Genomic DNA, 10,417 nt, shown 5'->3' on the forward strand with positions numbered 1-10,417 from the left:
TTAAAATAGAAAATGACTGCAGTCCCTGGTGGATTTTTCAGGCACCATGTTCTTGCCCTTTTTGGTGCACTTTCCAATGATACCTAGGTGTGAGAATTTATTTATGACCCAGGTCCCTGCTGCAGATTACAGCATGTTTGAGTTTGACTAACCATGGCGGTTTGCCCTCAGTTAGAAGGTTCACTTGGAAATGAAGGAAGTTGCAGTCAGCTTGTTTTTGACTTAACTAAAAACCTGCATGCCACAAGCTTGTTTTTTTTGTATCCTCTATAGGCCCATTTTCTATTTCAATATGACTTTATGAGTTTCAGCATCAAGAGTCACTCCGCTTGACTCAGCAGGGCCTGGGTGAGTCATTGTGGCAGTGCTGACTCTGAGGCTGTGGCGTCTGTTGTCCAGATGATGGCCCTGCTATGAGGGCAGGAACTCCACTGGTACCCCCTGCTTTATTTCCAACATGGCAGTGTGTCTTTGAATTAGGAGTGCAATCGGAGACTAGTTTTGAGATTTATCTGTGATACCAATCTGAGCCTCAATAAGAGCAAGATCTAGCCTGCACTTGGACTATGTTTATAGAGAAGACATTACAGGAGACACATACCTAGATAGGTTGTTGTGTCTGTTTCTGGGCCTGAAGAATAGTGAACAAATATGCACGCAGGGTGTAATCCCGCTTTGACATGTTAAAACTTGCGCCCTGCCTCATTGAAGCACTAACGGTTGTGAGGGTTGTGTAACACACTTGGCATCAGCTGCTCTGTAATCTTTAAGATTAAATTGGTTTTGTCGTTTTTGAATAACATGAAAGCAGAATTTGGAGTAATGCAGTTCACTGCAAGCACAGTCTGTAAAATTTTTTATCTTGTGCATTCTTTCCTGAGCTGAATTATAGGCAATCTGTGCTTTGTTTTAACACAGATTGTTCTCTTCTGACTCTGGTTTTTGACTTTTAGACAGACTCATTACTTATGTTTCCTCTTTTTTTAAAATCTGAAACTGCTGCTTTTGTTGCTGATTGGAACGATTACCACATACAAAAGCTGTCGGTCACTAGCAGGATATCTTTTCATGTCATTCATTTGTGTCACAAATAACTAAATCATAAACATTTTCACTAAAGTGTTGGTCTGATGATGAAGGACAGACTGCTTGAAGTGGAAGCCTTCGAGATCAGCATTACTGATGACCCAGAAGTCAAATCTTCCTCCCGTGACTGGGCACCGCCCTCTTTACCAGTCATTCCTGTTGTGACCTTTAAGATAGGTGAAGGTGTCTTTACTATAAAGATAGCAGCTTCTCAAAATCTTTGCTTAACCAGTTTTTTGCGCGGGGCCTTCCTTCCTTCCTTCCAACTAACATGAACACACTCAGATACACATAATGCGATACATGGGCAGGGCTGTGTTGACAATGCAAAATCTATGTAGTGACTTTAAAGATTGAGAGAAATCTGTCTCTTTTTTGTCCTTCCTTTTGTCATAGAAGAAGAATAGTATTCCTACTTTCAAAATTGTAGCAAGGTAAAAGCAACGAAGTACTTGTAACAAAAGTAATTCTATTAAACGGTCCTTTTCAGAATATTCACAGTATTTATTATTGCAGTATGTTCAAGTAGTGACAGGTCTGATTCAGGCTCAGTCCCAATGTCCAGCCCAATTAACTGAGCTCTGAGTTTAATTAACGTCACCTGTGTGCTCAGTGAAAACGTGAGTGCACGAGGGTACAACGACTCAAAGTGTTTAATGAGGTAGGGGGACAGTTCTTTTGTCAAATCACACACGTGGCCAACAAAATGCAAGCCTTATATTTTGTATGTTGTTTAATAAAATTAGGTGTTTATTGCTCACTTTATGATTATAGTGACTTTTATGTTAAAGGTAGGGTTGGGAAAGTTTTTAGATTTTTTTTTTGTTATATTAGTTGAAATTCTCATTACATCCGGACAGCATTCAATAAATCAAATACACTGACAAAAAAAGAAAAATATCTGATATCTGTGGCTTTTGTAGGACTTTAATAAACCCGTCCAATCATTTCATTCGGCCTGAATGAAATTGACTTTTTTTGCGCGTCACTGGAGTCTTCCACAAGCTGATAGCTTGACAATTGTGAGTACTAACAATAGCCATGTTCACGTTCATTATGATATGTTTATGTTCTCGACAACATGTCTAATCACTCTAATCTTATTGGCAGTACTCTTTCATTTTAATTTTTAGCTCCTCTTAAAAGTATAACGCAGATTTTTATTTTTTTTTACACTAAGATATTTTAATGTTTTAAGGTTCTTTTTTATGTGAATTTGTGTTTTTAAACTAAGTGCACCTACACCAATATGTTTTCTATATTATTGCTATTTTGAGTAAATATAAGTTTAATTGAAACGAGGTCGATGTTGAATATAATTGGGATCTGTGATATCCCTCCCACAGAAAATCACTCACTGGAAGACTTTTTTTTTATTAAGCAAGTCATTTCAACAGATTTCAAATATTCATTCAGTATAAATATTGTATGAGTTATTTCCTGGAAAATTAGATTTGTAGCTTTGGGATTGCAAATTTATTCACAGCCATGTTTGTATTGAAGTTGGACACAGTCAAGAAGTTGTCTGAGTTTAGTGGTTCTTTATTTCTAGGATAACCATATATGGACTTTTACACGTCTGTCTCTTTTTAATCAGTGGTTTTATTATTCTGCTGCAGAGTAGTTGTTACGTTCCCCCTGTTTAGAGTAACAATACATGTTATGTCTTAACTGAGGAGACATAATGTAGTGGAATGTTTTAATGCATCTAGTATACCAAGGAATCTTAAAGGGAGACAGTAGTTGACAAGCTGAAACCTGATAGCGTTTTAACTCTCAGGTGTCTCTCTTGAGTCTTACACTAAACAAACACAGTATCACAGAAGAAGAAAGAGTGCAGGTGATTATGAATCAGTCTGTCTGTACATTTGTGGTTTTTAGATGTGGCTGGTAATGTTTTTTTGTTTCACCAGTTGTATTTGTTTGTATAAAGCAGTTGTGACGCTGTTCGTAAGCCAAAAAGCAATGTTGAGACACTGCAATGACCTTATTGATAAATGAGGATAATAATTCCTAACTGCGCCCAGATACTATGCTAATGTTTGCTCATTTGTGTCACACACGTCACTTTCCCTAAGACTAAAATTACACACCACTCCACTGATGTTATACAGTTACAGGAGTGCCTGACAACCTCCCGATGGTCAGGAGGAAAACGCAGTGGGAATATGTAAATAATATGCTGTATATCTGAGTGACTGTGTGGAGTGGAAAATTCCTGACAGACGAGCCCGTAGCTTGTGACCATGTGTTTGAGTATTCATAGCACTGTGTGGAATCTTTGTTAGAGTTTTTTTACTCTTACACGTGACAGGTCTTCTGTTCTCCCACTACAACCCTCAGGTTTAAGTCAACAATCACTGTGTGTCGCTATTAATACAGGTGACAAATGAGTATACAGCCATTTTAGTAGAGGAAACGAGACAAGGCGCACTTCCTGTCAGTTAAAGTTGGAATGACGTATGCAGCTGCTCACCACATCTTTTGGTTCCATGTCTGTACTATTTGAGCTGCTTATCAGATAAGATTGCTGTCACAGGAAGAGCAGAGAAACATCAGGTACAAACAGTAAAATGAGCTACATGAAGCTTTTTGAAGAGAGTGAACTACAGTAGGTGGTAAATGAACATCCGGACAGAGTGGTTTGAACTGCTGTAACATATTGTATATGTTGCACTGTAAGATTTAATTAGAACTTCACCTGCCTGTTTATGTGGTAATTTGACATTTTCTTCATGTTGTGCCATCTCCATTGATTTTGTAAAATCCTGTTGAACTGTTGTGTAATATTGCTATGTTGCTATGTGTAATTTGTTTCTCCATAACATTTAAGACGGTTTGGTTGTTTAAAGGTGCTCTATATGATATCCAGAGCATTAACAAAGCAGCAAACAACTATTTGTAATGTAAAGATATAGTGGAATAATGTCTACCTGAGCAGAGAATGAAGTCACTCTCCCTCTGTGTGTGTTGCAATCCGAGTTTCTCCTTGCTTTGTTGAGATCATCGTGCGTCTTTTAGTGCATGTTAGTGCATGTGAGCGTGCCCCACTGGCTAGCTCACAGCCGCCGCTCTGCACTGCGCTCATATGGTGGTTACAGCTGATAACGCCGTCCTGACCGATGGCACCGTTGCAGAAGCGTTGCACCCACCCTCCGGTTCGTCCTCTGGTAAACACTGTTGGCTCTGTCAGCAGTGTTGCCGTAGTATTCACTGTTAGCGCTGTTAGCACCGTTAACTGCAAGCCGCCGGCTCAGCCGTCGCCATGTTGAGAGCCGTGCGGAGGCAAAAGAAATGCTCCCAATTTCGCATTTAGCAGAGGAGTGGTAGTCTTGGTTCCTTACTTAGACCAGACTCTGGACTATTTTGGAAGTCTATTGCATGTTGATCTCCTGTGACTTGTTGTATCCTAAACACCATATACACACAATCACTGTCGCCCAAGACAAGATGACAGTGATAAGACGCAGTGGATTGTGACAGAGATTGAGCAGCTGTTAAACAGGAAAGAACTAATTTCTTTCTTTTTTTTTTTACAATAGATTACTCACTTTTTGACTTATTTTATTCTATTCTACAGTATCTATAAAATAGAGAAGTTTGTACCCCATAATCTCACTGGGGCTCATTTCTCGCAGTAGGTGAAATGTTCATCTGTTTGCATTAGCCAGTTTCCTGTGATTGCTTTGTTAGGATATGAGAAAAGTCTTTTTACTCTACAGCTTGGCATATCATGTAGGAATGCTCATGTTTGTTAAATGAGCTTGCAGAAAGATACTGAAGGTATTAAACTGGATTCACAACAAGCCTTCCATGTTATCTCGGACTGTATAGTTATTTTTCCCACAGCTGATAACTCCCGGGTACAAAATCTTCTGTCATGTTGACGTCATTTCTTTGACAGTCAATATTGACTGATTATTATGGACACTGACAGCACCGGAGGGGATTTTAAGTTATGAGTGCATTATGAGTGCAAGTTAGGAACTTTTAACACCATCAAATTAAGTGTTTAATCATGAACAAGGCAGCTTTATAAAATGTCCTTTAGTCTTTATTTATTGTCTGCGGACATGACATGACCTTGAGCTAGAGCAGGAATTTTCTTAACTGTTAACATCATATGAGAGAGCTGTTTCAAGGACAAGCATTCATATTTTGTCCTGAAATACAAATCTGATTAGAACAATCAGGAATGGTGATGATGCATGTGACTGTTTCTAGGCTGGAAGTTTCTGTTCAAATGAACGGTACTCAGATGAAACGTGGTCATGATCAGCTCAACGTCTGCTTTGGAAATGGATAATGATGATGGATAGATGAGGAACATTACTTCCTGGACTGCAATGCACACACACAAAAGGGCTCATACTGCACAACAGCAGGTTCTAGACAGGTCTTTAGAGTGAATATTGAACCACTTTTGATGATGGGCAGATTGGATATTTAAAGTGATATAAAAGATTTCTCAGAGCTCCCCAAAGGAAGTTTAAACAATTTCACTATCCAGTAACATACTTGTACTTGTGGAAACCAAAGATTAGTATGGGTGCCTTTTCAAGCGTTAGGGCACCCTTTGGGGTTTGAAGCAATCTTGAAAAACATCTTTTACAATTGATGATGCCCTCTTAGGGGAGCATAGGGACGCATTGCCAGCTGGCTGTTATCTGAAGGTCTAATTTTTCTTTTAATTCATCTTGAGCGGACATCATGACAGTATTTCAGATGAGTCTCCATCATGCACCTGGGTGCCAGCCAAGCCACTGAATGGAACATTATGTTTTCTCTGCACCTCGAGCTCCACAGGCTCTGTCCTTCTCCCCCAACCCACCCTCCCACCTCAGCTCCCTTGAACAAAGCAGGTGATGCTAATGTTGGTGTAGAGCTGTTGACAGGGACAACAGGGGTACAACCTGTCCCCACCCATCCCTGATGAGCCAGCTGATGAATGGCACATCACTGCTAATGCTCCTACGGTGCTGTTGTCTGGGAAATGAGACAAAGACGAACGCTTTGTGCAGGCTGTGCCATGTCCCCGTCCCTTTGGACACCAGTTTTTTTCTGGCAGTGTGGGTGGGCTGGAAGAGCTGAGGTCTTTTTATAGCAGTGGACCACCTTCCTGTGTCCTTACTTGAGTTTCATTTTATGGAAGAGGAATGAAGTCTGCTGTGTGCTTCCTGTCAGGGAAGCGGGGTTGTCCCGTAGTGGTATTCATCAGGCTTGTGCACGAGGTGAAACCAGGGCACTCTGACACACACCCTCTCTACCAAGAAACTTCTTAAGCAGAAAGATGCAATAATATCTGCTTCTGTGAGTCAAGGTCCCAGTACATGATGTATTAGCTAATCTAATCTGCAAGGAGCATAGTCTGCCCTGAATTAGAAATGTCATTGCTGGTTGGTGAACTTTTTCCTGATGGCTTTTTCCACGTATCCACATTAATTGTCAGGCTGACCATAGAAGTCTATAAATCACATTTTTATTTGAGCTATTTTATAATTTAATTTATCTCTACAGTTTTTTTTTTTTTACACTGTATTCATTTCTCTATGGAAATATATGGACCATATATGCCATTTTATATTTGTTTGTGTTTTGTCATACCCCACCCCCAACCCTTGCAGCGTTCTCTGACTCACATGGATCATGTAAAATGAAAGCGACAGTGCTGCTTCATGTCACTTTACCCACGCTCTCCTTTCTTTTCCATTGGCCGCAGACACCTGATTTCTCTGAGGCTAAAAATAGACTCCTTCAAACCCTAATACCCCCCCTCGCTGCCCCCTCACCTCTCTCCCTTTTTCCCTCTAGGCTTTTATTGGGAACTCTCATTGCATTATGCCCATTCTTTGCCTCCATGTGCCTGACAAAGCTCTCCATTCAGAGCGATGTGTCTCTGTGTGAGACGTCAGAATCCTTTATGGTATAAGACTGATAGAGAGTGTCTGGTTTTTATAGCTCTGATAAGAAAATCCCAAAGTGATAAAGCCTGGTTGTGCAGAGAGCTGAAACCTGACCTCAGAGCCTTTCGAAATGTTAGCCAAAGTCATAGGACCAGGAGCATCTTTGAAAATGGCCTTTTATGGTCAGTATGAGAGACAGCCTCTGTCTTTGGTCACCGGGTACAACACTTTTTTTTTCGTGCACATTATTCGTGCTGCACAAGTGGGTTTGAGGTATTTCACCAAAAGGGCAGCAGACGGCCTCAGCTTCTCATGAGCGTCTTTCTTATCATTGACAGTTAATTTATCTTGATGAATGGTGTCCTCTTAATGAGCACAGGCCCACTCACTGAACTGATGACTCTGATACAAATTTCTTTAAACCAGAAACCCAAGACTGATTAAAGATCACAGTATAAAAGCAATACCTGAGACGGACAGAGATTGTTGTTTGTTCAGATCAGAGTTGTGTTTCGTGCTTCCTTTTATGAATTTATTGTTCTGGGACTTTTGCAGTCAGTAATGAGAGGGTCAGTTTTATATTATTGTACCTTTTCTGGATGAAAGCTGATTCACCAAAACATAATAAAACAAGTTAAGTTAGTTATTCTGTCTAATACAAATACAGATTAAACACCATTTCATCTCTCCTCTCTCTCCTTGTTTCTCTAATATACATTTTGTGTTATGCTTGCATATTTTTCTGTTTCTCTGTCCCCAATTCGCACCAAAGTTTTTACATCCACTTTCCTCTCAGCTAGTAGAGCATGAGAAATTAGGGCATGAAGACCCATTTCTTCCCAAGGATTCAATCAATTCAATATTGGTATTCTCCTGTGTTTCTCCATATTCCTCTTTCTCACTTACTGCTAGATTGTTGTAAAGGGAGTTATAAGTAGTCTACTGGGTTAATTTTAAATTACATGAAGAGAACTTTCATGCATTTTTAACCTTCCCAGTGATACAGGCAGTAGCAGGCTTGTCTTGATATTATTTTTAGCCTTAGTACAGTATTAGCAGTAAACGCAAAGTACATTTAAACCAGCATGTGGGCCCCGCATATCTGTGAGGCCCACATGGAGCCTGCAGTATTTCGGCCTGCGTCTTATCTAATGTGTATCACACCCACCCCTGTTTTTTTTTATTCTGCATTCTGTTATTTATAGAGTTTTCACGTATATATCACAGTAGCATATATTTAGGTTGATGATATTTTAGAATCAGTGAGTAATGCAGGCAGTAGCCAGAGGACAGCAACCAGAGTGCAGTGGGGAAGAACAGAGACTGACAAAAGTGAAAGTGGAGACGGGAGAAACAGGAGAAAGAAGTATCAGCCCCGGCAGCGTCTGGTCTCTACTTTCCTCGTCACTCTGACTTCATCTTGGCAACCAATAAGGAAAGAGCCCTGTGTCTCCATGGTAACCCCCTGTTCAAGCAATGATGGAGAGGATAAAGGGGCAGGAAAGGGAATACATTTTGGCCTTTTTGTAAAGCATAATCCATTTCATTTCTCTTCCTCGACACATTTATTCCAAAAAGTTGCAGTTATCAGAGTGCTAATGACATTTTTTTCATGTGGGAAACTAAAAATCGGCTCAATAGACAGGGCAAAATGGTTTCTGTTTACATATAAATTCAGATTTTATATGCTTCAACTATATTTCTCCAATGTCCACAAAATTGCCACTATTTTCTAAAATGTAAATGTCTATAACACGTGCTTTAAACAACAGACATTTGACAGAAGTTTGCCTGATCTTTCTCTTCGTGTAAGGCTTTCCAGATGTTAGAAAATCATCATTCATTTTGTCTGTACAGGCGGATGTTATTCCTGCTAAGCTCCTCGCTTGCCGCACCTCCACCGGTAACCACTTTGTTGGGGGGGCACCGGTGGAGGTGCGGCAAGCCTAGAGCTTGAATGAATGAATGAACGAAACCTTTATTGCCCCTATGGGGAATTTGCTTTGCACAAAGAGCATTAAAGACTAGAAAACATCGACAACCATATATGACAGCACATAATATAACATACAGTATGAGCATCATAAAAAAAATCATTACTTTTGAATCTTGAATGCCTACACTAAACTCCCTTTGAGTTGTAACAAACTGGTGGATTGTCCGATGATACACTTTGAATATGTGACGCGTGGGAAGCTGGTTGCATTGTGCCATAGACTGGTAATGTAGGTGTTGTCCCGCTGCAATAACAAGCCTCAGCCACATCACTGTAGTATTTCATATTGTCAAAGCCACTTTGCACTATTGTGAGAGATCGCTAGTGGCAATGATGCTAGAAATCCATTAGTTGTTATTCCTCCAGGCCTTTGTACTGTCAGTGGTGAGCAAGTACTCAGCAACAGGCTCCACATTAGCAAGAAGGCCTTGATTTTATTCAGCATCTTGTTGCTAGTAAACACTCATAGATGCGCTGATGGAGATGTTGGAGAGAGACTGTCTGAATCCACAAAAGCATTTCCTGCCCTGTGGTCTGTAAAGCTACATGAATTAGTCAATGGGATGGACAAAATGTTGGGGTAGCGATGCTTTCTTTTTCTGTATCTGTCCGAGTTACATAAGACTGCTCTCTGCGCACTTGATTTAGACTGCATGAGCGCTCAGAGAGAGTGACAGCAAGGGGAGATCCTCATTTAACCTTGGAACTAACTGATTAATCCAAGTGTAATTTGCATATAAGGTCATCTAATTTTGGATTCCAGAGTGAAGTGTGGCATTGATTTAGAGATAGAGTTGGTATGTAACATGCTTGTTTTGGATAACGGTGGGCTGATGAGCCCCACTGAGGCATAAGAAAACAATGGCTCCACTTATTAAAGCAGCTTAAAGTTCTCAGCAGTCACTGGGCACCAGGTTTATTTATGAAGACTTTTAATTACATACTGTGGGGTGTCTAATCTAAACTTTACTTATTTTCCAAAGCTTCAAATGTAGTGAGGTTCACTGATCTGGCTTGGAGTGAGTTCATGTTTTCCATGAGATTTTCATGAAACTCGATATACAACTATATCTTTGAGGTTATTTAGAAAGAACAAAAATAGCTGCAGCTATATTTCAGGTGTCAGCTTATTTTATCTCTTTGTGACATTTTCAAGCAGTAAATGATTAGTCATGACAGGCTTTAGATTAATCTTTTGCCATACATGTTAAGAATGGCTTGCTTAATCCCTGTGCTGACTAAAACTCAGTTAATGGATGATTAACAATTTGTTTAGCTGTTTTTTGTTTTTTTCTCTTGCTCTTCTTTGCAAAGTTGTGCTTTCCTCTTGACACCACATTCTTCGCCGTGTCTGTGCTCGGTGGTGGTTCTTGTTTGTTCTCTCTCCGTGTAAACGAAGATCATTTTTAGAAGCAGTTCTTACTTGCAGGGA

General features: G+C 40.0%; 1 protein-coding gene across 6 annotated transcripts in view; it reads left to right on the forward strand.

Moving 5' to 3' along the window:
• Window positions 1–10,417, forward strand: part of LOC141769133 (membrane-associated phosphatidylinositol transfer protein 2-like) — a 50,049-nt gene that overhangs the window by 1,365 nt on the left and 38,267 nt on the right. The window lies entirely within an intron of this gene.

Source organism: Sebastes fasciatus, chromosome 6, assembly GCF_043250625.1.
Source record: "Sebastes fasciatus isolate fSebFas1 chromosome 6, fSebFas1.pri, whole genome shotgun sequence".
Taxonomy (NCBI): Eukaryota; Metazoa; Chordata; class Actinopteri; order Perciformes; family Sebastidae; genus Sebastes; species Sebastes fasciatus.